The 26,987-nt window shown below is 38.7% G+C and overlaps 1 protein-coding gene and 1 pseudogene across 4 annotated transcripts in view; both read left to right on the top strand.

Moving 5' to 3' along the window:
* The window catches only part of CASK (calcium/calmodulin dependent serine protein kinase), a 373,376-nt gene that overhangs the window by 564 nt on the left and 345,825 nt on the right, over nt 1-26,987 (top strand). The gene's annotated exons all lie outside the window — the stretch shown is intronic.
* On the top strand, nt 3,264-3,358 carry LOC112409643 (uncharacterized; annotated as a pseudogene).

Here is a 26,987-nt window from a genome sequence, read left to right as displayed (position 1 = left end):
TGGACCCCCTGCTGGGTGGGTGTCTGGGGGCTCCTCGGCGATCCGTGGAGGCCGACGAGCCGAGGTTGGCCACCCCATGAGGCGTGGGGCCGGCTGAAATCTGCTGTCGGCATTTTATCTGACGGTTGCATAGGGACGTGGCAGAGCCAATTTTATAGTTGCTTCCTGGGAACAGTTGGGCTTATTGTTACCTTGCGTGTACCACAGACCATTAAAGAAAAGAGCAGCTTGCATTTCCTTTGCTTCCGTGGAGAGATAGAGAAAGAACGTCCAGGGTTTTAAATTGTGGGGTGTGTGTCTATTGTGCAGGGTATTAGATAGATGCCTTTGTGTTCACCCCATGCCCGGATTGGAGGGGGCCATTTAAGACGGGGTGCGTTCAGTTTCAGCAAATTTTTCACCTGGTGTAGACCAACGTGGAAAGAGTTGGGGGTTTCCGAATTTTTAATGCCTCGTTATGCAATGACTGTTAAATCAGTGTTCGAGGCTTCCCTCGACTGTTGTTGGGATGGTGCTTAGCGTGGTAGCGCCGTCTGCTTTGAGTCACCGGGCTGGTCCAGAATATAGAACTGACAGTCCAAATGCTCATCCTTTCATCTGTGTTGTATAATTACACTAGGGAAAAGCAGGGAATCAGATTAATCACAGTGCTGATTGAGAATTAAATCTGCAGTTCCTCATCTAATTGTCCATTCCTTAAATCTGTTTTGAATAGTTTCCTTTTCACTCTTGTCAAACAGTATTCCAAGTGCACAATCCTGCTAATTTGCTTGTGAGGGAAATGCTGGCGATCTGAAGTTGATTTCCTAGTTCAGCGTGTATTCTGTGGCTTTAGAAGTTGAGGAGATAAGATTTAAGAGAAATTTTTGCTTAGTTATTAAGGATTACTAGATAGCTACCATTGAAATATTTTGCCTCTTTTTGGAAGCGGTGCTTTATCGTCTATTTTAAGGTCCGCAGTTGGGAAATGATAGCAAGACCTTAGAGCAGTTGGCTCTATCTCTTTTAAGTTGTCTGCAGTACTGGATTTCAGTTTGTTTAAGTGCTGATAACTTTATTATTTTCCTTTCATGCTGGGGTATTACAGTGTCTCCTCACATGGTGAAATTGTGGGTAGAGCTTGCTACACACTTTCCTCAGACCCAGTTGATACAAGGAGGTGTTACTCCTTGCCCCTATTGTTACATGACCAGCCTGTCTACTGGAAGAAGGATATCCAAATGCGCCCTGGTAAAGTGGTTGTGGAAGTGCTCTAAAGCAGAGTGGTCCAAAAAATATATAATGTGAGCCGCATATGTAATTTTATATATGTAAAATTTCTAATAGCCACATTAAAAAGATTAAAAGCAAGTGGGTGCAATTAGTTTTAATAAAATATTTTCTTTTACCCAATAGATCCAGACTATTATCACTTCAACATGTAGTCAGTATAGAAATCATTAGTGAGCTATTTTACATCCTTTCTTTCATACTTACTCTTCAAAATCCAATGTGTATTTTACACTAACCACACATCTCAATTCTGACACTAAGCTAAATTGTCATCGTAAATACTTGTTCTGTATTTAAGTTTAATAAAATTTGCATTTGCAAAAGTAGAGTCACATACCCAAGTTGTTCCAAACATACCTAAAAGTTTTCTAGTAACTGAATCAAGTATCTCTTTCTAAATTAAAATTAAATAAAATGAAAAATTCAGTTCCTCATTTGGATTAGCCATATTTCAAGTGCTCAACAGCCATATGTGAATAGCACAGTTCTAGAGAGACAAATATGTCAAAAAAAATCTCCTTGGTTTCTTCATTCTTGGCACCCAGTGAAGGTAAATTAGATGTTTCCCCAAAGCCCCCAAATAATTATGTGTGTGTGTGTGCATGGGGGGAACGATGTTTGTTGTGTCTTAGTTATATTTGATTTAAATGAGGCAGCAGAGTCATAATCGGAAAATGTGAGATTAAAATGTTAATTCTGTTGTGATAACGGAAAATAGGCATCGTTGAATCAATGTTAGTAACTAGTTCTGATTCCTTGAGGTCTGAAAGAGTGATGATGTGACTCTTTGGATATTGAAAAGAAGTGGTCAGCGTCACATTAGCTCAGTCAGTATTCTGCTGACTTATAATTGATAGAATATTTTCAGGAAACGCCTCTGGTAGGACTAGATTCATCTCCTCTGTTGCTTCAGAGCTGCATAAGGATGGGGAGCAAGCTAATTTTGAGGTGATAGTTCCTCTATGGCTATCTTAACTACTGTGAACGTGAACTCTCATTCATATCCTACAAAATCTGACTTGGCCAGTGCCGCTTATAATATGTCATTCCGTGAAATAATGAATTCAAGGTAGCCTTTGTGGCAGAGAATGTAATGATAGTGTTCCTCACCCTGTGTAAAGGTTGAAGGTTTTCTCCGGTAAATTGTCTCAGCATATATTGATCTGGAAATTGAAATTCACTTGAGATTTTCTTACAGGGTCTCTGACAGCATGCATTTTAACTCAGAATTTGTCCAACTCTGGATTTAAACAGAAAGCCCTCACTTGTACTGAAAACCTGGTTGATTTCTATCCAGGTTCTCTGGCATTGTGATTTTTCTTTTATAACAAATTAGTATCACAAGTTGTTTTTGACCCCTAGGGCTTAACAGGTTTAAATTTTCACTGAAGTGCTTTAAAGCGGATTTCACCTTTTTACCATCAGTTGACCACACACTCACCTGCCTCACTACTTATCTACTCACTCATCCATTAACTTACAGGGAATCGGGTGCCTGATCCATTATGAATATTGGGAGGATGCCATATCTTTTTAAAAAAAATTTAAACTCTTTTCCCCTGTGCTTTTTATTTTTGAAAGTCTTACAAATGGTCCTTGAATGCCTATTGTTTCCATGACATTTTCCCATGTAACATCTTTGAAGAGACTGAGACAAATCTCCAATGCTGTCATTGTCCTAAAACTTCTTGTCTTAGCAAATGTAGCAATTACTGGAAAGGAAAGGTATTATGCAAATAGAGGTAATCAGCTAATTTTTATGGTCCTAAGCATTTACTGTATCTTTTGCAAATTGATGGTTTTATAGGCAAGTGCATAATCAGTAATATTACATGAAGCAAATTTTAGAATGATTCATCCAAATTAAAACACAGAAATGCCTACCTTCATGGTACAGCAGTTTCTGTGAAAGAGAGTAGCAAAATGCACACTTTCGCCTTGTGTAGGCTGAATATTTGCCTCAGTATTTAGTAACCTGTAACTTCTGACTTTCCTGCTTTGGTAGGACGTAAACTAAAATTGGAATGATGCAGCATGACCCCCGCTCAAGGATGACATGCAAGTTTGTGAGGCATGCTGTATTTGCTTACACCTCAAGAGCACTTATCATATTTAATTACAGTTACTTATTTATGGGTCTCTCTACCTAGCTAACAGGGAGCTTCTTGAGGGCAGGGAATATATCTTACACATCTTTCTCTTAACACAGTGCCTGCAATGTAACAGTTGCTCATTAGCTATGGAATGAATTGAGTAGTTTTAATAAAATCTCATTAAAAGGCAAAAAGCATGTTTATCAACCTCAGAGCAATTATTGTCCCAAAAGGCTGTATTAAAGTAGTGGTTCTCCACCTGGCTGCATATTAGAATCACCAGGGGAGCTTTTAAAAAGATCAATTCAAGGGCCTTGTGTCAGAGCAATGAAATCAGAATCTCTGGAAGTGGGTCCTGGTCATTGGTTTTTTTTTTTTTAACGCTCTCGAAGTGATTCTCATGTGCAGCTATGATTGAGAGTCATTGGTTTAAAACTTAGGTTATGTATGTAATATTTTGGGACTGGCTTTTCAGAGGCTTACGGTTTTTAAAAACTAGAATAAATGTTTTGGGGGAAGTATTGAAGCCAAAAGACCAAGACGTGGATTTTTTTTTCCTCTACATTGTGTTCCTGAGTCTTATTGTATAAGAATTTTGTTTCAGCCTATGTTTGGCTTTGATTTTTTTGGGTCTTTTAAGATTCACATTGATTTATGACACTCATCTAATGCTAATATGGTGATTGTCTGATGACAATCAGAACAAGGATTGCTTCAATAACAGTTGATGATAGCTGTCTACTATAACGACTTAATTCAATATTAAGAAATCTATCAGTTTAGTATGGATTGTGTTTGGACATACACTCTATTAAAAGGGTATAGTTAAGTTGCTTATATACTTTAAATCTCATACTTGCAATTCCAGTAATGCTGTTTGCCAGAGAACTGAGTTAAATGCAGCCTTTATGTAAATACCAGATTAATAATATGTAAAATATATAATTTAGCATAGAGAAAAATTCAGCTTTGCTAATTTGTCCCAATTACTATGGCTTTCACATATATTGATTTGCCCAGTGATTTGGGTTTCTAGTACCACAGGGGGGAGTGTCACGTCATGTTGGAACACCTTCCCTGGGAATGTTAGCTAGACATGGTAGGTAAACGAGTTTTTTTTTTTTTGCGGTACGCGGGCCTCTCACTGCTGTGGCCTCTCCCGTTGCGGAGCACAGGCTCCGGATGCGCAGGCCCAGCGGCCATGGCTCACGGGCCCAGCCGCTCCGCGGCACGTGGGATCTTCCTGGACTGGGGCACGAACCCGTGTCCCCTGCATCGGCAGGCGGACTCTCAACCACTGCGCCACCAGGGAAAGCCCCAGGTAAACGAGTTTTTAATGTTAGGAAAAGGTCAAGTGTGAGCCTGAAGGAACCAAGATTTTTCCAGAAATGAGTATATGTTCCACGAAAGAAGTGCTTGATCAGAGTGACAGTCATGTAACAAGGGAAAAGAAACACAGTCACCAGCTAAAGTGCTGGTGCCCCAGGAAGATCCAAGCTGTGGGGCAGGCCTTACTGGGAGGAGGTAAGCAGTGTTGATTCCTGATGATGGAGTTTGATTCCGGGACCACTTTGGAGGGAACTGAGCCACTCAGTTGCTTTTCTGCCTGTGCACAACCTTCTCAGAGTATCTTCACGTACGCTTTTTACAGACTGCGTTAGGACTTGGAGTTCCTGAAGTGTGGTTTGCACATTGTCTTCATAATGCTTCCTGTGATTCCCTTATCTTCCATGACTGACGTGTTCTATGGCCTTGACACATGCAGTTCACCCCTTTCCATTTTCCCCTTGTATCTGCAACAGTTTCACCTGCCATATACTACATCTCTCTAATGTCCCTTGTGTTTCTGGATATTTCCTTTAAATTGAAAATTCTTTCAGCTATCTCCAGTTACAGCTCTACTCAATAAATTAAAGAAGCAAGTGTACCTCACTTTTTGAGATTGTCCTTGAATTATTGCATTTTTGTAAATGTTTTCACATTTTAAATGTGGCAGAAGCAGTTTAAAGGAACTTTGACATAGATTGTCCACAAGTAAAAAAAAATTTTTTATAACTTAACATGCCTACTTCGTAAGGGGAGTTGCCATTTATGCCTTCTAATATTAGGCATTTTACATATGTTATCTCCTTTCATTGTTCCCATTTTACAGAAAACACTGAGATTCAGAGGGGGGGTGAGTAACTTGCCCAAGATCACATGGGAATCCTACCAGTTCTAAAGTCCATTCATTTCATGCTGCATTCTGCTGTTGATTCCAGTTGTGAAAATGCTGCAGTGAGTTTCCTTAAAATAAGGCATATGTCTTCATTTTCAGAGTTTATTTACTGCAAAATTTTTTTTCTTGGCCGTGCCACACGGCTTGTGGGATCTTAGTTTCCTGACCAGCAATTGAACTCGGGCACGCTGCAGTGGAAGCGTGGAGTGCTAACCACTGGACTGCCGGGGAATTCCCTATTGACTGCAAATTTTAATTGTTCGACTTTCTGGTTAAATTTCTTACCTCTTCAGTAGAGGTTCCATACTACGGTTCATTGTCTCATCTATTGTGTTCTTTTTGTCTTTCTCTCTAATGAAATACCAGTGTTTGCCACCAAACTGATAAGTTTATGCATGGAAATGTAGAATCTTGACCATCCATCCAAAATATAATTTGTTTTGGAACGTTCTCCACCCCTTTTACTCTCCAGCTTTTTCCTTCCAATTCCCCTGCCCCAACAGACAGAAGAGTTGATTGATTACTCCTAACTTGCCAAACCAGAAGTAATGAGGTTTCAGAGATAGGTGTTTGTTGGGAGTGGGGTGGAGTTGTTTCCACAGGGTAGTTATTCCTATATCCTGTGATAAAAATACTGAAATTGTTTTCTCTGACTCTGAAAACTGTGTCCTGAACCACAGCTGCTGAGTGGTGAGCATCTCAGCTGTCTGCCAACACTGCACACCTAAGTAATCAAGTGACTAAGTTACTGCTGCAGAGCAGGTACCTAACTGCAGCCACAAGCTGATGGGGTGTACAGCTCTCACATTTTTGGTTTTATTTTTTAGTTGCATCTGAGAATGCAGATTCTAAACCATCAAATATGGCATTGGATTTATACTGCAGGGTTCAAGGTGCTAAAGGACCTGCTCTCCTTTCTCTCTCAGAGTCACCCATTTATCTTGGTATCCCATCTTTCAACTGAGTAAAATGTAATTACCCTGATGGCCAGTTCCTTGGTATCTGTGAGGGGATTGGTTTTAGGATCCCTCTCCCCCCCACACACTAATACCAAAATTCGTGGATGCTCAAGTCCCTTATATATAATGGCATAGTATTTGCATGTAACTAATGCACATCCTCTCTTATACTTTAAGTCATCTCTGGATTACTTATAATACCTAATACAGTGTAAATTCTATTTAAGTAGATGCTGAGAGGCAAATTCAAGTTTTGCTTTTTGGAACTTTCTGGAATTTTTTTTCGAATATTTTCAATCCACGGTTGGTTGAATATGCGAATACAGAACCCGGTGGAGGGCCGACTGTGTTATGCTATGATTGGTTATAGAGCCCAAGTCAGCGTAGGAGAGTCTCTCTTTGACTTTCTATACTGGAAAGATTTCGCTTCTGAAGCTAGTTTTGACTTAAAGTTCATATATGTTTCCAATTTTGAGATTTAATAATATTCCATTACTTTTTTTTTTTTTTTGCGGTATGCGGGCCTCTCACTGTTGTGGCCTCTCCTGTTGCGGAGCACAGGCTCCGGACGCACAGGCTCAGTGGCCATGGCTCACGGGCCCAGCCGCTCCGTGGCATGTGGGATCTTCCCAGACCGGGGCACGAACCCGTGTCCCCTGCATCGGCAGGCGGACCCTCAACCACTGCGCCACCAGGGAAGCCCCCATTACTTTTTAAAATTAATTAACTAGTTTTTATAAAATTATAAAATGAATTTTAAAATATAGATGATGCAAAGGTAAATAGTGAATCTCTCTCCTTTCTCCCACCATCCGTAGCTCTGTTCTCCAGAGGTAACCATTGTCCAGTTTTTGTACAACCTTTCTGGGAGTTTTTTGTTAAAAAAAACTGAAATATTCATTTTACATTGAAAATAGTGTATCTGATGGCCTTTCCATATCCATCTATATATCTGTCTAACTCTGTCTCCCCTTAGCCTGCTGCCCAGTATTCCATGATATGGATTGGTACTTTGTCTTTGAATTGAGTGCAGACCATTTCTAAGTGATCATTGCTGGAAATATGCGGGTGGAGTTTGGGGGAGAGGTCTGGAATGATAGTGAATATTTGGGAATCAACTGTGTGGAAGTTAAACTATGAATGAGTGAGTTCTTGGGGGTTGATGGAGCTCGGTGGTGGGGAGGTGTTGTGGTTTGGAGTATAACTCACAGAGTTAGAAGAATCGGGATAGCTGGACATCACAGAAGTCTCGAGGTTGGGCAGATCAATAATGTAAAATGCCAGCACACTGATTGAGGACCAAGAAAAGGCTTATCTATAACAGAGGCAATTTAAAACATCTATCAAAATGAATATAATGTTTAATATTCCATCATGGTGTGACTAAAAAGTGAGATTCTCGCTTCATTTCTGTGGATGTTGGTAATATCATACTGTCTCTCCGTGAGTCTATCTCAACACCAACATATTTAGGATTAAAAAAAAAGGAGTACATTTTTTTTCACTAGAATTGTGTTTTGCAGATTCTGATGGCTGGCTTTTAGGGAAAACCATTTGGCTTTCCTAAAATTAGGTCTTTTTGATTCCCAAGCTTGGTGTATAACTTTCAATTAAATGGATACCTTTAATGAAATGACAGTAAATTTTAGATACTTTTAAGTTCTTGATATTTGTCAAGCCATTGTTCTTTTATTAAATCCTTCACCTATAGGGAACTGAATTCTTCCTTGCCTCAAGGTTTCTGGTCCCAGTTGGATAATTGTAGAACTCTCCTCCCCTTTCACATCCCTCTTCCCTCCATCACCGCCCCCCACAGCTAAATTTGTTCATTGGCTTTTTTTAGTTGTCCACATCCACTCACAATAAGAAACAATTATTTTGGTGCACTTAAGCCAGTTTCTTTGTATCTAAGTGCATATTATTTCATTTCAACTTCTTGTATTCTGTTACACATTCTCTTTTTTATTTCTTTTGATATAGGTTATTTAACTTTGTTATCTTTGTTTTGAATATTTGAATCATTTACAGTTAGGAATGATGATTGTGTTCTCTCTCTCTCTCTCTCTCTGTAGTTTAATATCCAAAATATACTATGTTGAATCTGTATTCAGCTTGGTACCTACTTTCCTCCAAACATATGGATCCACAGTGCTTTGTAGCTTGTAAGGCAGCCCCCTAAGATCTGATCTGGTAACCTTTGGGTACATTGTCACCATTTTCTCCTTATTTATAGAAGGAATGAAGATGGCTGCTTCATGAGCCATTTGCATGGATTAGTGATTGTGAAGTGCAGCATAAGTATTTTTTATTTCTAGAATGTCTCTGAGATACTCAAATTACTTTTGGCAGCTATGTAGATAAGTTTCAACAATTTCCAAATGTGCACTTTCTCAGTGCTAAACACAGGCTCTATTACATAAATAATATGGTGAAATGAACATTCTTTTCTACCATGTGTGTAAAACTGTTAGTGGTGCTAATTAACATTCATTCATTTTTTTCATTTATGCATTCATTTCTAGCTGTGTGGGCCTGGGCAAGTTAGTTAACCTCTCTGAGCCTCAGTTTCTTTATATGTAAAATGGTTGTGATAGCATATACCTTGCAGGGGTGTTGTGTGGATTGAATAACATGGTATATGTAAAATGTCTAAAGGTTGTTATTTAAATTGCCATTATCATTATTATTCACCAAATACCCTAAGCTCTCTGGCTTCAAGGACCTCTCGGTCCACGAGAGAATTTGACAAACAGTTAAAACCTAATCTAACTAGACTTAAGTCCTGTTAAGGTCAGGGTCGCATCTGACTTGTTCATCTAGTATCCTCAGCATAACTTGGCAACTGACACATAGTAAGTACTCAGTCAGGAGTTGAAGGAGAGTGTGTTAAGTGAGCAATCCAGAGACTGTGACCACCTAGTAGGAGAAGGAAATTGGGGAAATCTTTACAAAGGAGGTGGGGCTTGAATGATCTCAAGTTTCCTAGGTAACTTATTTAATCTTTTTAGGCCTGTCTCATTTAGAAAAGGGAGTAGAGGAATACAGGTAGGGAAAATAAAAGAAATCTTAAAGTTTTTGAAAATGTTCACCCTATTTTATTTTTTAAATTAATAATCCTTATTCTTTAGAGCAGTTTTAGGTTCACAGCTCCTATTTTAGTTTTAGTGACACAGGTAACATAAAAAATTCAAACAATAAGTATAAAGCTAAAGTTTTCAGGGACAGCTTTAGGAATTTGTTGTTGTTCTCAGATCCTGTGGTTTGAGTGCTCATTATGTGATGGACATGGTGTTAAATTCTTTATATTTTTCTAATTTAACTTTGGCCACAGACCTTCCTTTTGAGGCAGTCACCTCCCTCCCCATTTTACAGATGAGGAAAGTGAGGAATAAAGAGATTAGTAACTTGCCCTGGGCAAAGTGGCAATAATAGTGACAATGTGGGGATTTGCACCTGAGTATACGTGGTCTAAGTGCCTGCTCTTCAGTACTGTTACACTGCTTGTCATTTATATAAGCAGAGACTGGTTGTCTTTTAAGAGGTCTTCCTACATATAACACTCTAATATTCTGATTTTAGATGTTTCAGCAGATTAGTAGAACGCCTTGTTTTGGGTAACACCTTTTTGAGATATAATTCACATACCGTACAGTTCACCCGTTTAAAGTGTACAATTCAGTGGTTTTTAGTATAGTCACAGGGTTGTGCATGGTGACCATAGTAAATTTTTGAACATTCTCATTACCCCCGAAAGAAACCCTGTATATTTTAACTCTTACTCCCCATCCTTCCCTACCCCAGGTAATGACTAATCTATTTTCTGTCTCCGCAGATGTACCTATTCTGGACATTTCATGCAAATGGAATCATACAACATGTCTTTTGTGACTGGCTTCTTTTTCTAAGCATAATATTTTCAAGGTTCATCCAGGTTGTAGATGTATCAGCACTTCATTCCTTTTTTAAGGCCCAATAATATCCTGCTGTGTGGCTAGACCACATTTGTTGATCCATTTGTCAATTGATGGGCCATTTGGGTGGTTTACATCTTTTGGCTATTATAATTAATCCTGCTATGGGCATTCACGTACAAGTTTTGTTTTTATTTCTCTTGGGTTTATACTTAGGAGTGGAATTGCTGGGTCAAATGGTAACTCGCTTTGACTTTTTGAGGAATGCCAAACTGTTTTCCAAAGTGTCTGTACCATTTTACATTCCCACCAGCAGTCTGTGAGGGTTAGAATGCTTTTTAAAAAAAATTAATTTATTTATTTGTTTTTATTTTTGGCTGTATTGGGTCTTCGTTGCTGCACGCGGGCTTTCTCCAGTTGTGGCGAGTGGGGGCTACTCTTTGTTGTGGTACACAGGCTTCCCATTGAGCTGGCTTTTCTTGTTGCGGAGCATGGGCTCTAGGTGCGAGGGCTTCAGTAGTTGTGGCTCGTGGGCTCTAGAGTGCAGGCTCAGCAGTTGTGGTGCACGGGCCTAGCTGCTCTGCAGCACATGGGATCCTCCCGGACCAGGGCTCGAACCCGTGTCCCCTACATTGGCAGGTGGATTCTTAACTACTGCACCACCAGGGAAGCCCAGTTAGATGCTTTTTAATCAGGGGAGTACTGTCACAGCTTGCCTACAGAGTCTGTTCTACACACTGTGACATAAAGCAAATTTTATGGGTTGTTGGTCAACCTTTTATCTCACGGACATATTTATACTGATTTTCAACAATTTTAGATGTTGTAGAACAAGGGTTGGCAAACTATCTGTAAACTACCAGATAGTAAATGCTTTAGGCTTGACGAGCTGCAAGTCTGTCACAGCTACTCTGCCGTTGTAGTGTGAAGACAACCATGTGAAAACAAATGTGTGGCTGTGTTCCAATAAAACTTTATTTACAAAAATAAGTGGTGGGCTAGATTTGGCCCTTGGCCTGTAGTTTGCTGATCCTGTTGTAGATTAAAAATGAAACTGGAGTACGGGCCTAGCCGCTTCGCAGCATGTGGGATCTTCCTGGACTGGGGCACGAACCCGTGTCCCCTGCATCGGCAGGCGGACTCTCAACCACTGCGCCATCAGGGAAGCCCCAGTTCCCATTCTTGTTTACCCTCAAGGTTGGGTTGTTCTTTCAGTGGTCTCAGTAGCCCCATAGTAGGTAGATTGTTTCTACCAAAATATAAAGATATTAAGACTGGTCCATCGAACTGTTTTCACTGTTAAATGGGGAAGTACTGTACATTTAGGGTTTTTTGTTTGTTTTGTTTGTTTTTACTGCTTTTGGATTCTCTTTTTGATCCTTGGTTAAAGGGGAAGAAACCCATTAAAATTCTTCTAAGATTGTCTGACTGGAGGCAGTATATAAATGTGGAGTGCCTGAAAAAAACTGTTTCCTTCATTCTTGCTTATTGCCTGTAGAATGGATGAAAGCAGAGTTGAGAACATACTAGAAATTGTCAGAAATGGAAGATTTTTTAAAATATTAGCTTTAATAAAGTTAGGGGAAACATTAGCTAAATCTCCATCCCTAATTGGAAAGTTGTGATGTGCCATCCATGTAGATTTTATGACTTCACCAAGAGCCCTTGCTAGAGTCATTATTTGGGATTAGGGTGTGTAGTGTAAATAAAACTTCAAATTCTATTTTGTATCTGAAATTCATTTCACTCGATACATTTTGTGGTAGTAAACGTACACTATTTAGAGTGCTTTGTGGCTTAAAAAAACTGTCATTGCCTCTTATGTACATAGGAAAGATAGCATTCTTTGAGCTTATAGATTTACATAATTTGTTTGCAAGACTGTTCTAATTTTGCAGTGTTAAGAAAAGCTCCAAAGATTATGTTAAAAGAGGGAATTTTGTATCAGCTTTTGTCTTTGCATTTGGATATATGAAAGGTGAATTAACTGTTCATAATGTGAAATTTCAAAACTGAGACAAGGAGAATCCCAGAATATATATTTAGGAAACAGCCATATATAGGATTTATGGATATTATAGTGTTCTTTTATGTAACTTCCCAAAATTTTATTAAGGCAGCAGTGTCCACCTCTTAAACACAAGCAAAATGAGGTGGAAAGATTCTAAAGTTGTAGTCTCCGATACGATTGGGCACTGAATCTAAATTACCTACATTTACAGAACAGCATTTCATCTACTAGATCATGTTACATTGTCAAGTGGAAGAATGATCATGTTGGAATCTATTTAGACCACTTACTTTGATGAAAATACTTCTTAGGTTGGCTTCAGAGGACAGTAAAAGGCATCTCTTCCTATGATAATCTGTGGACAGTATTACTTATATTACGTTATTTAGGTTAGAAGTTTTTGCTGAATTCCATCTGAGCCATTAGTTCAGAAGCAGAATGGTGAGCTTTTATTTATGTAGAATCTTTACTGGTCTTCTTAGGTTTAATATTGTCTTAACTGGATTTTTGTCCCAGCAGTAATATCTGGCATTGAATTTGAGATTATCTTTAATAATTTTTTCTTTAGTCACTTGTAAAATAGATACTTGTAAAACAAATAAGAAGGCGTTTTCACTAAGGACTTTCTTTAATTATATTTCGTGTAAATTAAAAAAGATTGTTACGGGAGTATTCAGATCACAGGTTAAAGTGAGAATGTAATTATCTCACATTATAATCAACATATGTAATACTTTTAAAACCATGCTAATAAGAATGGAGAAAACGTCTACTGACCATACGTATTGTAGATTATATTTCTTTCCTTTTTTTCTTTCTTTTTTAAAAACATTTCCCTCTTAAAATGGATGTAAAAATGATTTGTGTAAATATCTGTTTAAATGAATACATTATCACTGTTGCAGAAAGAGCTTGGGAATCTGGAGAGGGAGATTCTAGGCTCGCTGCTCTACTTTTTGGATTATCTCCATTAATAGTATTTCTCCCATTGCTGAGTGTTTCTGTTGTACTGCTGGGAAGGGATCACTACACTTCCATAATCTGTGACCCACTTGCCCTAAAGGTAGAGCATGCTTTAAATTGCCATCTGATTAAGGTTCAGACTTCTTGGTTAGACTTGCCTGGATGGCTTCAGCATTAGCCCCATGAATGTGAATATGGCTTGAAGATCTTATTAGAATGATATTTTCCCCCTTGAAGACACATTCATAGACATAGTCCTGGAAAGACATGTACAAGTTGGATTTGTTTAGTGCAGTTTAAAACTTACTAGGAAGAATAGTATTTTAAGGAAAAAATTTTAATTGTGACAAATCAGCATTTGGTTTGTTTTCTCAGTTTCTTCATCTTGTAAAAGAAGGTTAGTAAAGGCTATATTATCTACCTCATTTGATCCTTATGAACATAAAATGACACAATTCTTCAAAAGTCTTAAACTACCTTACATGTATTATTTTGAAATGAGGCACTTCTAATTAGAAATGGGCTTTGTCAAATATTTTTTGATTTTGCAAGAGTCATTTACCATTGTCTTTAAAACTGATTTTATTTTCTTGTTTGATTTCTAGAGCTTAATACTTCTCAAATCTTTATAGGACTTAGAACGTGTTGGGTGAAAAATGTTGAATAAAGAGATTTGAGGAAGAATTGTGTGTATTTTACCGATGGGGTAATGTTTACACTGAAGTCAAAGTGAAGAAAAAAATCCTGACTAGTGTGTTTCCCGTTGCTTTTCTTTAAATTACTTAATTTTATTTGAGCTTTGAAGTTTGGAACTTACTACAAGTGACAAATTTTTGTGGCCAATCTGGTGTGAACTTCAGCAGCTACTTAAAATGTTGAACTCCCTGTTTAGTAGTGAGGTCCACAGCAGTGGTTCTCAAAGTGTGGTCCTCACCCTGAGCAGCAAAAGCAGTATCATGTGGGAATTTGTTAGAAGTGCAGATTCTCGGGCCCCAGCCTATAGATCAGAAGCTCTGGGGGTGGGGCCCAGCAATCTCCATTTTAACAGTTCTCCAAGGGATTCTGAGGCCCACTAAAGTTAGAGAACCATTGATTTAGAACTCTAGATCAGAGCTCAATAAACTATGGCCCATGGGCCAAATCGGCCCACTGTCTGCTTTTGTAAATAAAATTTTTCTGGAATACAGTCACACTCATTCATTTAAATAATGTCTGTGGCTGCTTTCACACTACAAGGGCAGAGTTGAGTAGTTGTAGCAGAGACCATATGGTCTGCAAAGCCTAAAATATTTACTTTCTGGCCTTTAACACAAAAAGTTTGCTGATCCCTGCCCAAGTTGAAGCCTTAGTCGTACTGTTTTCTTGCCCATAACACTGAACTACAAATATCTGAAATCAATAGGCAAACAGCTATTTTTTTTGCCTTTACACCTGACCCTATTATTTCTATAAACCCATTGCTCTCTGATATCAAATTATTACTCAGTGACTAGAGACTTGTGAATGAAAATAATATACTACTGTGCCCTTTCCTTCTATGTTTGGTATTAGTGGTAGCCTGTTTAACAATTCTGTGACATTTCCTCACTGATTTTGCACTGGTATGTCCTTGGTTTTGCTGCACTCTAGTGTAACCTAACTTAATTATCTACTATAGTCTTCATTTCTCCCAATTCTTGCTGCCTTTTTACTTCCCCAAGAGAAAACCCACTTTGTGAATGCTAAGTTTAGGTATTCATGGGAGCTGTTTGGTATACTCTGAGCCACTGAAATAGCACCATCGCATCTGGAAAATTTTTATCCTTGGCCTGGAGTGCTTTAGTCACTTGTACCTCACAAGGATGTTTATGAGCACATAGATAATGAATGTTGTGGGTAATCTTAGGATGTTTACTGGGTGAGTTTTCATTAGTCTTCCCATAACCAATGATGGCTATTTCTATCCTTAGTTGGACTATCATAATGCACCCTCAGTATTCTTTTGTACTTACTCTCAGGCTTTAAGGTAATTGGTGGTCAGTGTCATATAAAATACAAGAACTGAATTTCAGTGTTGTTCTTACTGATGCACTTGGAATCTTTCTCACTACCCACACCACTGAAGGAAGTGAAAAAAAGGGGGAGGGGCCTTCTCCCAGTCTCCATTAGTTCTTTTAGTAAGATCAGGCAAAAGTATTGATTTTGCAGCTGTGACTCCCTGGTTGTACGTGATTGATGTTTTAAGTCAGGAAACATGAGTTGGCTGAATGATTCTGAGCTGTATTATTGGTGAGTTTCTTGGGTCCGTGATTTCTTTCAGTCAACTTGGGTTGACTACTTTGGTAGGGGATGCTGGGTAAGACATAGGAAATAGTGAGCTTGAGACTGGAAATGATTGAGTTAGACCTTTCATTTAGGCTTTCCCATTCAAGTTAATTCATATCTTTTGCCCTGCTTTACTCATCGCAGAGGCAAGGTACAAGGAGAGAGGGTCAGGCACGGCCAGCCCTCAGAGTGTGGCTACTTAGGTCTATTGTCAAAAGCAACCCATGTACAGGAGAACTTGAGCTTTACTGTTTTGTACAATGTAGTGTGGAAATGCAGTGTTTTAAAACCTAAATTGTTATTTATAGTGATGAATAAAATGTGAACTCTTTAAACGGGAGCAGTGTTCTGCAGCCTTATTGTCCCAGTCAGCACAATAGCCACCCACACGAATCATCTGAACAACCTCATCATTTCTGTTTTATCTACCTGAAATAGGGGTCAGGGGTGGGTGGTGATGAAAGCTTGGGAAATCACGCCACACTTTAGGCAAGAGAAGTGCTCTGGTGACTCTGGCTGTGTTGTTCTCCCTTGGTGTGCATAAGAGTCTCGGACAGCCCTGAGGAGCTGAAGGTAAGCTTTAATAATTCCTTTTGTTCCTTGGCAGCTGGCCGTGCTTGGGAGCTGGGTGCTAGAAGCAACTGCCGTAGTTCTGCCAAATGTGTGGATTTTAAGCCATTTTAAAGGCTATAATGTTCAGACTCAGAATTTCTTAGTAGGCAGAGAGTGTCATTTAAGGGTACTTATGCTGCAGGAATAAGGTTCATTATGAAATAGACACTGCAACAAGGCCTCCATGTGACATAAACTTATGGAAGCTTGTATACTTTTAAAACCATATATTTCTTTAATATATCTTTTAAGCTTCATTAGGTCAGGATTCACGGCTGTCATAGCCAGTGCTGTATCTCTACACCTAGGACAGCATCTGGCACATAGTCAATGTTCATTATATAGTTGTTGAACCAATTCAAAGAAGGGGAGGACATAGCCGAACACATTAGAAAAGATAAAATCTGACCCATTAATGCACGAAGTCAGGAGTTCAGATTTTCATTTAGTGCTAATATTTTGCTGCTTCAAAAACCATCTAATTCTCATAATGTCCCTTTGGGATAGGTTAGCAGATATAGAATTGTACAGTATATGCTGAACATAATGATGGAATCCTGAATAACACTTAGCTTCCCTATTGAGAGCTGTCAGATCGTTGTTATAATTAAACTAGATGAAGAAAAGACATTTCTAAGGTTGAAATGGAATGGAGAATTTTATGGTGAGTAAAATTACTAATACTTGCTTACCTGATCTGTCTAAAACTGCTTCCTCATTTGTAAAATGGATACAGTAGAATCTACCTGATAGGATTGTTTTAACGACTAAATGAGACAGTGGGTATAAAGCACAGTTCCTGGCACCTTGCAAGTGCTCAGTAAATATGAGTTGCTTTCATCATCAACAGTAAGTTTTGAGAGCCAGGCTCTGTGCCAAGTACGTCCTCCTTCCAGGTATTGCACCAATTTCCCTTTCCTCCCTCCTTGCTGCCTCACTCCTAGTTCCATCTGGGGCATCCAGATTGAGGTATGAAGCTGGGATTGACCTTCAGTCACCTAGGCAGTCCCACCTGACCTTGAGCAAAGGTAAGGGACCAGATGCTAAATTCTGCCATCTGCCTAATACTCTAGCCACTGGCCAGATGTGGCTATTTAAAGTTAAATAAAATTTAAAATTCATTGATTAGACATTTCTCCAAAGAAGATTTACAAATGGCCCATAAACATGAAAAGGTGCTCAACATCGTTAGTCATTAGGGAAGTGCAAAACAAAACCACAGTGAGACTTAACACAATAAGACTTGACTTAATGAGACTTAACTTAAACCACAGTGAGACTAAACATGCACTAGGATGGCTAGAATCAGAAAGACAGACAATAACAAATGTTGGTGAGGATGTGGAGAAATTGGATCTCTCATACATTGCTGATGGAAATGTAAAATGGTGCAGCCACTGTGGAAAACACTCTTGCAGTTCCTCAGAAAGTTAAATATAGGTTCTACAACCCAGAATTCCACTCTTAGATATATACCAAGGAAAATTGAAAACATACATTCACACAAAAACTTGTACATCAATGTCCATAGCAGCATTATTCATAATAGCCAAAAGGTGGAAACAACCCAGATGTTCATTGACTGATGAATGGATAAATGTGGTAGTTGTACACAGTGGAATATTATTCAGCCATAAAAGAAATAAGAAATGAGCTGCTGATATGTGCTACCATAAGGATGAACCTTGAAAACATTATGCTAAGTGAAAGAAGCCAGACGGAAAAGACCACATATTGTATGATTTCATTTATATGAAATGTCCAGAATGGGCAAATCTGTGGAGACAGAAACTGGATTAGTGGTTGCCAGGGGCTGAGGGGGAGGGAGAGGATGGGGAGTGACTGCTAATGAGTGTGGAGTTTCTTTCTGAGATTATTAAAATGTTCTGTAATTAGATAGTGCTTACTGATCGAGACACATCTTTGTGAATATACTAAAAACTGAATTGTATGCTTTAAAAGGGTGAACTTCATGATATGTGAATTATATCTTCCTCATCTTGTCTGTTTTTTACTGAGTTTCTTTTCCCATTTCTTAGTCTTGGTATCTTTCATGTTAGAGGTATCCCTCAAGCTAATAGAGGAGGTTGTTTCTGTTATGGAATAGTTGACTGGAAACTCAGTGTACATGAGTGGGGCTTGTTGACTGATGGGCTTCCCTGTGGTATGACTGGGGGAAACCTGGGTATTTATGAGGAACTAACTGAAGTTTTTTTTCCCTTAAGCCAGTCAGTTTTTCTACTTAGGACTCCTTGAATCTCTTGTGGGAGGGGATTTGGGTGTAATAAGCTCGAATCTAGTATTCAGAAGCCCAGTCTGGAAAGGGCTGGATCTTTCACCATTGGCTTGCAGATTTTTACTTCTTGTTTTCAGTAAAGCATCCCATTTCTGTTCTCAGTTATGGCCGGTGTTCCTGAGTTTGGGGACTCTGGTTCAGCCTCTCCAGAAAATCTTCTGTTGTGTGGAGAAAAGGCAGTTGCCTGATGCTCTGGTTGAGGTGAAAGAATCTGAGAATCTTACTGCTCTTTTAAAGGATTCCCTCCCTCCCTTTTTTTGAAAAATTAAATTCCTCTTTCCTTCAGATGTCCATGGAAGCGTCAATTCTTGAACTTTTACCTTCTGCTTTTCTAAGGCCCTCAGGAATGGACTAGCGTATTACTTGCTTCAGTTTAGATGGCCCCACTGGAGGTACTTGGTAGAAAGAAGAAAGATACAACCAAGTCAGTTACCTCTTTTTCAAAGGCTTTTCATCTAAAATTTTGTGGACCTCTCTCTTTTACTGTCAGATTCTCTCCCAATTTCTCGACCTTGTTGGTTTATATCTTTCCTAATTCTTCACTCTCATGGCTTCTGAAGGGAGGTAGACAGATGCTTATATTCAGTTAGCCATGTTTAATCAAAAGCCACTCTGTCCCTTGAAACCCTCTTTTTCTTAGATTTCTAATTACTTCTTGGACACCTGGTTCCATGATTAGAATATGAGCTTCTCAAAGGCAGGAACCAGAGACTTTATATCTCTAGCACTTATATAATGTCTGGAGTATAGTAGGGTTATTAGATGCATGGACTTTGAATGTGTGCCCCAGTCCACGCCTTCAAAGTTCAGGCAGTGTACCAGTTTGCCTTGGCTTTTACTTTCTTCTTGTACAGAAATTCAAACTAAACAGTGAAATCCTTCTGGTAGATAAGCTGGGAAGCTCTCCTCTTTCCTTGATCCTTGCTTATTCCTTGTCCACAGTGCATCTAGTGCAAGGCCTCACATGCATCCAACCTTCCAGAACCCCAAGAATATGTCAGAGCTTTAAGCCCCATATGGTTGTCTCATTCTCCAGAGCTCCGTTTTACGTATTTGGTTGAGGTCTCATTTGCCCCAACCAGTATTCTAGGCTTAGGCAGCTGTGATGTTTGTTTGCTAATGATCCCTATTGTTTTCGACAATGCTGCAGGCTTGGGACTTTCCGTTGGAGCTCCAAATCAGGTCAGCTCCCTTAATGGCAGTGTCAGTGTCCCCAGAGCTACAATGCCACAGGTTGTAGTGGGGGTAATGGAAGCAGCCCCAAGTTAAAATGCCACAGACCCCGCTTGTACCTAGCATTGCTAGTACCTGCCATCAGAAGTCCTGCTCCCCTTCTTAGATTTTCAATATATTTTTATACCCATTTATAATTTGATAGCTTTTCCTTTAGTATAAGTACTTCTTCATGTCCTTGATAATTCATTATAAATAATTTCTGATGGCTGTGTATCATCTCATCATTTGGATGTCTCGTATTTACTTGATAATTCCCCTGTTGTTGGACTTGAGATAATTACTTGTTTAATTTGTTTCTGTTTGCCAAGAGGCTCTAAACTCAAAGAGGGCTGGGACTGTTTTTTTTTCCAGTTCATCTTTAGTGCCTGACACAGTAATTTTTGTTGAAAGGTTTTTTCTCAAATTTTAAAATATTATAATAAATAACACTTTGAAGAGTATCTTATTGCCAAAGCTTTATTCAGATTTCTGATTATTTTCTAAGAATGGCATGTAGAAATATAATTGCCTGGTCAAAGGATAGAGACATTTTTTTAAGCCTCTTGACATAGGTTGCCTGATTGATTTCTGGAAGGGTTCTACCAGAATGTCTTCTTTTAGCAGCAAATGGTATCCCTAACTGTTGCATTGTGCATTTGGCAACATTGAACATGCTAATTGCTTAAGTTTTATTGACCTGATGGGCAAAAATGTTATCTCATTGAACTATTTTGTCTTTTTGATAACCAATGAAAGCATTCATTTTCCTCATGTTTAATTTTTTGTATTCCTTCTATAAATTGGCCATTTGGGTTTTCCCCCCATTTTCCTATTAGTTGCCTAGTGTTCTTGCTAATTTATCTAAACTTTATATATCAAACATTAACCTATATCATTTTCTTTCCTTTTTTAAACATCTTTATTGGCGTATAATTGCTTTACAATGGTGTGTTAGTTTCTGCTTTATAACAAAGTGAATCAGCTATACATATACATATATCCCCATATCTCCTCCCTCTTGCATCTCCCTTCCACCCTCCCTATCCCACCCCTCTAGGTGGTCACAAAGCACCGAGCTCATCTCCCTGTGCTACGTGGCTGCTTCCCACTAGCTATCAGCTATCTGTTTTACATTTGATAGTGTATATATGTCCATTGTCTCTCAAATATTTTTCAAGTTTAGTTTTTCATTCTGTTTCTGATGAGTTTGGGTGTGTGGAAACTGACAGTCATACACAAGAAGCCTCTTTATTTGGTGTGATTAGATCTCATAGCTGGTCTGCTTAATAGGAAGGGGTATCCTAAAAAAGTTTATGTGTCTTCAACATTAAAGCTTCAGAATATACATTAAGCAGCTAATTCTTTTATCTTGGGCTGCTTTTCTTTGGATATGAGTCTGATTAAAAATCTGCTATATATTTCTTTTTTACATCTCATCCAAAATTCATCATCAGTGATTTCTAGTTTTAGATTCTTTAAAGTGGAGTGATGCCTTAATGAGCTGTAATCGATGCAGAATCCTTTCAGGTATTTTACAGATCCCCCCCCACAGTCTTGCAGGTTTGTCACCCACATTTAATTCAGCATCACCTTTATCTGGTCTTTATAGCCTGTTCCTCTCTTTTTGCACTCACCTCCAATGGATGTGACATATAATTAAGAATTATAGTAACAGGTACACAACTAGCATAAAGAGGAACACATAAATAACTCTTGGTAAGTAGGCAACTTAATTTGTAGAGCTCATAGGCAGGTGTACCACACAGTAGCCTGTTGGCCTTGAGCAATCACCGTGCTGTGGGCATTCATTAGGTTTCTACACAGTGGCTGGTGAATGGGTCAGTCTGTGAAATTGGTTAAGTAGAGGTTGATTAGGAGAGCTTCTACCATAGTCAAACTGTGTCAGTACTTTCCTTTGTTATTTCTGTAATTGTTTTGACGCTTAGAAAGTCCTTCTCTTCCTGGGAGTCATGTGGAAATTCACCTGCATCTGTCTCTTTGTTTTGATTTCTTACATTTAACTCTTTGATTTATCTGAAATTTATTTTGTTTTTTAGTATGAAGTTAAGATCTAAATAGATTTTTTTTAATCCTCAAATAATGTGCCAGTTTTTCTAGTATAACAAGTGTTTTCTTAAAAGTGACTGATCAGAAGTGCCATTTCTAGTTCTCAACAATTAGTCTAATCTTGGGAGTGGAAGGTCAGTATCATCCTTGGGTTGGGGCAGGGCAGGTAGTGAATAGAGTGGGATGTTACACACACACACACACACACACACACACACACACACAGAAAGAGAAAAAGAGAACTGGGAAATTGGGTAAGAACAGAGTTAGCAAGAAGTGGGTATTTGTCAAGAAACCCCTTTTAGAACCCTGGCCCTGCCCCAAATGGTGATTTGAAGGGGCAGCTGGTCTCTGTATTTGGATAATAGTGGGTTAAAGTAGTTTATTTATTTATTTATTTATTGCGGTAGGCGGGCCTCTCACTGTTGTGGCCTCTCCTGTTGCGGAGCACAGTCTCCGGACGCGCAGGCTCAGCGGCCATGGCTCACGAGCCCAGCCACTCCGCGGCACATGGGATCTTCCCGGACCAGGGCACGAACCCGTGTCCCCTGCATCGGCAGGCGGACTCTCAACCACTGCACCACCAGGGAAGCCGTAAAGTAGTTTATTAAGCAGCTTATAAACATAAACAGTTAATAACTAGTTTATTAATAAAAGGTATACCAACAAGGAAGGAATTAAGCAAAGTTCTACAGGTACTGTCAAACTTGAAAGTGTGATTTGCCCACATCTATTTTACCAGTTTCTGCTGGGAAATTCTTTCTGATAATTCCTCAGTCCTTTGAATTATGGTTGTTTCGTGTAAGCCTTTCTCTGGAATAAGTTGACCTCCCTTAGTGCAATTATTGTTTTTTCCTGGGCCATAGCATTAGGTCAGTTAGTGAAATACTGAGCCTAATACTGTTTGAGGCTGTGAACAGCTTCCAAGTATTATATGGAAAATATGGGATTAATATTAAACTGCTATGTAGCAAATGTTACTAATGGTAAGTTTTATTATACAGTGGTATTTATGCTGGTTTTACATTTTAAAATGTTTTCTCTTTAAAGGACCACTATATGAATTTTACTTTCAAAATATTATTGTTTGGTTTGATAGGCTCTGTTTAATCTTCCCAACATTTATTTGTATTATAAGTCACTTCAAAGTGACTCATCAGCATTGTATTAAAGCAAACAATCAACCAACAACCACCCAACAGGGGAGATTTGTTTCAGCTGGAGCCTTACTCGCTTAAAGCTGTTTTCTTCCCTTGCCCTGGGAAGTACCAACTGCAGGCTCTTTATCCCTCTCCCAGTTTTAGCTTATTGGGAGTTTTCACTAGAAAGCATAGCAGAGCACATGCAGCAAGTGTCCCCAAGTTTTTCAGACCATCTGGAGTTACCTGTGGCTGCTGTGTAGTCTAAAACTTCAGACAGCTTTGTGATCTATTGGCAGATGGCTAAATTGGAATCCTTGTGTCAGAGTTTTATCATACTTTTCGTTCCAGGATAGAAGAGAAAAGTGAAATGGGAAATAAGACATTGAAGGTTGTGATGTTTTATGTGAATTTGAGAAGTATTGACATTTCTCAGATAGAAGAATATTACTAGAGATTGATGTTGTTACTGCTTTGGGTTTCTATCTTTTGAGTTACATTTCTTCACCTAGAATTAGCTGAGGAAAAGTGGTATTTGTAATGGATTGATGATTTCAGTAGATATGATTTTGTTTTTGATGCCTTCAGAGACATGGCTTAAACTAATTAGAAAGATATCACTGCTTTGTGAAAGTCTCAAAAAGACTTGTTAAGCTTTTAATTCAGTATTTGCTGAGCCTGCTGTGCCTGATACATGAAAATAAATATCTTATGATTTACTGAAAAGGGTAAAATGGCCCTGATCTCAACAACTCCCTTGTATCCACACACCCTGTATTGCTTACTGCCCCTTTTTTTTATAGTGTTTATTTTTACTTGTTGACAGTTTGCTTTATTTATTTATGGCTGTGTTGGGTCTTCGTTTCTGTGTGAGGGCTTTCTCTAGTTGTGGCAAGCGGGGGCCACTCTTCATCGCGGTGCACGCGGGCCTCTCACTGTCGCGGCCTCTCTTGTTGCGGAGCACAGGCTCCAGACGCGCAGGCTCAGTAATTGTGGCTCACGGGCCCAGTTGCTCCATGGCATGTGGGATCTTCCTAGACCAGGGCTCGAACCCGTGTCCTCTGCATTGGCAGGCAGATTCTCAACCACTGCGCCACCAGGGAAGCCCCTTACTGCCCCTTTTGAATCCAAGGTGATTCCTCAACTTGGTACATTTGTTTTGGTGTTTCGCTCTGTGTCTGTTTAGGACATGTGTAGACTATTTAAATGTATTTATCTTGGAAATGTACAGTTGTATCATACCCAGTTTTGTTTGCTTAGGTAGCAAGCGCTAAGACTTCAGAAATATTAAATATTTGAGTATTTGGTTAGGAATTTGATATTTACACACACACACACACACACACACACACACACCATGGACTCAGCTAGCCCAGAAAAAGATGAAGGCTCCTGGGCAGAAGCTGGGGCCGGGTTGAGGGTGGGATTTATGAGAACCTGGTTTGGTATATACTTATGATGAAAAATTTGCCCTCTGCCATAGTCCGTTCAGGCTACTATAACAAACATACCATAAACTAGGTGGTTTAAGCAACAAACATTTATTTCTCATAGTTCTGGAGGCTGGGAAATCCAAGATCAAGGTGCTGGCAGATTCCGTGTCTGGCGAGGGCCTGCTTCCTGTGGCCATCTTCTCGCTATGTACTCACAAGACAGAAGGGGAGAGAGAGCTCTCTGGGGTTTCCTTTATAAGGGCACTAATCCCATTCATGAGGGTTCCTCCTTCATGACCTAATCATCTCCCAAAAGCTCTACCTCCGAGTATCATCACATTGGGGATTAGGTTTCAACATATGAATTTTAGGGGAATGCAAACATTCAGTCTATAGCATTCTGATTTCCATGTAGCTGATCTTGAAGATCATGCAAAATTTCATTTTTATGTTGTGCTACAACTTTTATTTCTTCAACATTTTCCTCAGAAAATTATACTTCCACTTTGGAATAATCTAGTAGAGTGTATTAGGTAGCGGTACACAGATAACTTTGTACAAGAGAATATGCAGTGTATTTTACATATTCTGTTTTTGCTTGTATGATTCTCTAAATCATCTCAGATGGTGCCCATTGTGTACAGTAATAGCAAGCGAGAAAGCTGTTAATATCACAGCTTCTGGCATACGTCTCCTGGTTGAGGGTGTATATGCCCAGGGTCAAAGGTATGCTATGGCTTACCCCTTGTGTAGAGTGGCTTTTAGAAAGTTACTGATGCTTTTCTATCCACATTAGCCAAGTAGGAGGATGGATTAGACAACAGGATATATCTAGTGCTTTTATCTTTGGCAGGTAGCTGTGTTTTTGAAAGAAGCTTTTATCTTCTCATCTAGCCAGAAGGTTTTGATTTATAACTTGAAATTTTCTAACTCTGCTTGCATATATTTTTTTTGTTCATTTTAAAACTAAGGTCCTTTAGCATTCAGACACATTAATTTATAACACTTGTGGAACAATCACTTGTGCTATCCATGTATATACCCTTTATTTTCTGTAGTTAAGATCGGTGTTATATTTATACATTCAGTGTGTAAGGTATTCCAAAGGTGACCTGAATAAACTTGACCTTAAAGATGTCTTTGTAACTTGTTCCACATTGCTACTGTTTCCTTTATAAAGTCTCCTCAGTTTCCAAGCTTCTATAAGTTACATTTCTAGACTTTCCATGTGGTTTTAAGTGGTTTCAAAACTTCAAAGGAAGTAGATTTTGGAAAACTGTAATGAATTTCACCTGGGAATATGTAGCACCTGTTTTAAAGATCACTGATAGTGGGATGTTAATGAGTACATTTTTTATATTAGTAAAGCTTCTCTAAACATTGAAACTTCAATCACATTTATCCTGGGTACTAAGACTTGGATCTCAGGGGATACTTCACTGCTCTTATTGAGGTTGGGGTCGTAGGTTATTCACTGTGGTAATAGTGACAAGTCATTTTATTTGGTAGGCAATCAAATATTTGCTGATTTAATTAAACTTGCCTAGTTATTTTTACCTTATTATAAATTTTAGTCTATAGAGCTGAAGACATTTCTCTCCTTTGAGTTAAAAAAACAATACATATATGTGTGATAAACTTCCCCTCTCCCATAATGAAACTAGTTTTTCTTCTTTCTTCTAAGAAGGTTATCCAGTAGGGTAAAACTGAATTCTTCCATGGATGCTAGTGTTATTTCTGCCTGGTGGAATTAAAGCTGTGAAAATGATTGGAATATACTCTCAATCGTATGTGCTTCCCCCACCCTAGTCCATTATTTCTTTGGTGTAAAATCAGAAGAATGAACTCTTAGTTGAGTTCTCTGTACTGCTACACAAGACAATATAACCATGTTCTTGAAGTGAATTTAATTTTAGATGTTGAGTATTTTTAATAGGTAGCAAATTATACTAGTTAAGAATAAATTACATATTATAGATCTATTACTAATTTATATGTTTATAGTAATTTAAAGTTCAAAATTTTTTCACACTCATTTTGTATATGATTTTCATATCAACCCTATGAGGTTTAAGTAGGTTTTCCTATTTCTTCCATCTCACAAGTGAAGGAATAAGGTTTTTTGGGGTTTTTTTTTTTTTTTTTGAGAAAATGTGACTGGTCCAGAGTTGTAGAATTAGATTATATGATTTGATCTGAGTTACTTGATAGGTATATAAATCTTGATACATTTTCTCCATTGTAACATCTATGATTTTGTCTTAGAATTCTAGAACTGGGAGAAACTGAAGTTGCTACAAATGGAAAATAGGTTCTATATTGTGTGCCAGGCTGATGGATCAGTTGCAGCTCTTGAGACTTGGAGTTGAAACAGTTTTGTAGATGTACTTCCAACTTATTGGGATAAAGTGGCTCTTGTTGATTAACTGTGCTTGAAATGGACATGGGAGTAACTTATGGATGGCAAATATGCGGCCGTCAGGCTAAGTAAACC

This window comes from Neophocaena asiaeorientalis, unplaced genomic scaffold, assembly GCF_003031525.2.
Source record: "Neophocaena asiaeorientalis asiaeorientalis breed wild unplaced genomic scaffold, Neophocaena_asiaeorientalis_V1.1 scaffold312, whole genome shotgun sequence".
Classification (NCBI taxonomy): domain Eukaryota; kingdom Metazoa; phylum Chordata; class Mammalia; order Artiodactyla; family Phocoenidae; genus Neophocaena; species Neophocaena asiaeorientalis.
The sequence above is the reverse complement of the archived record's forward strand: the minus strand, read 5'-3'. Positions and strand labels throughout refer to the sequence as shown.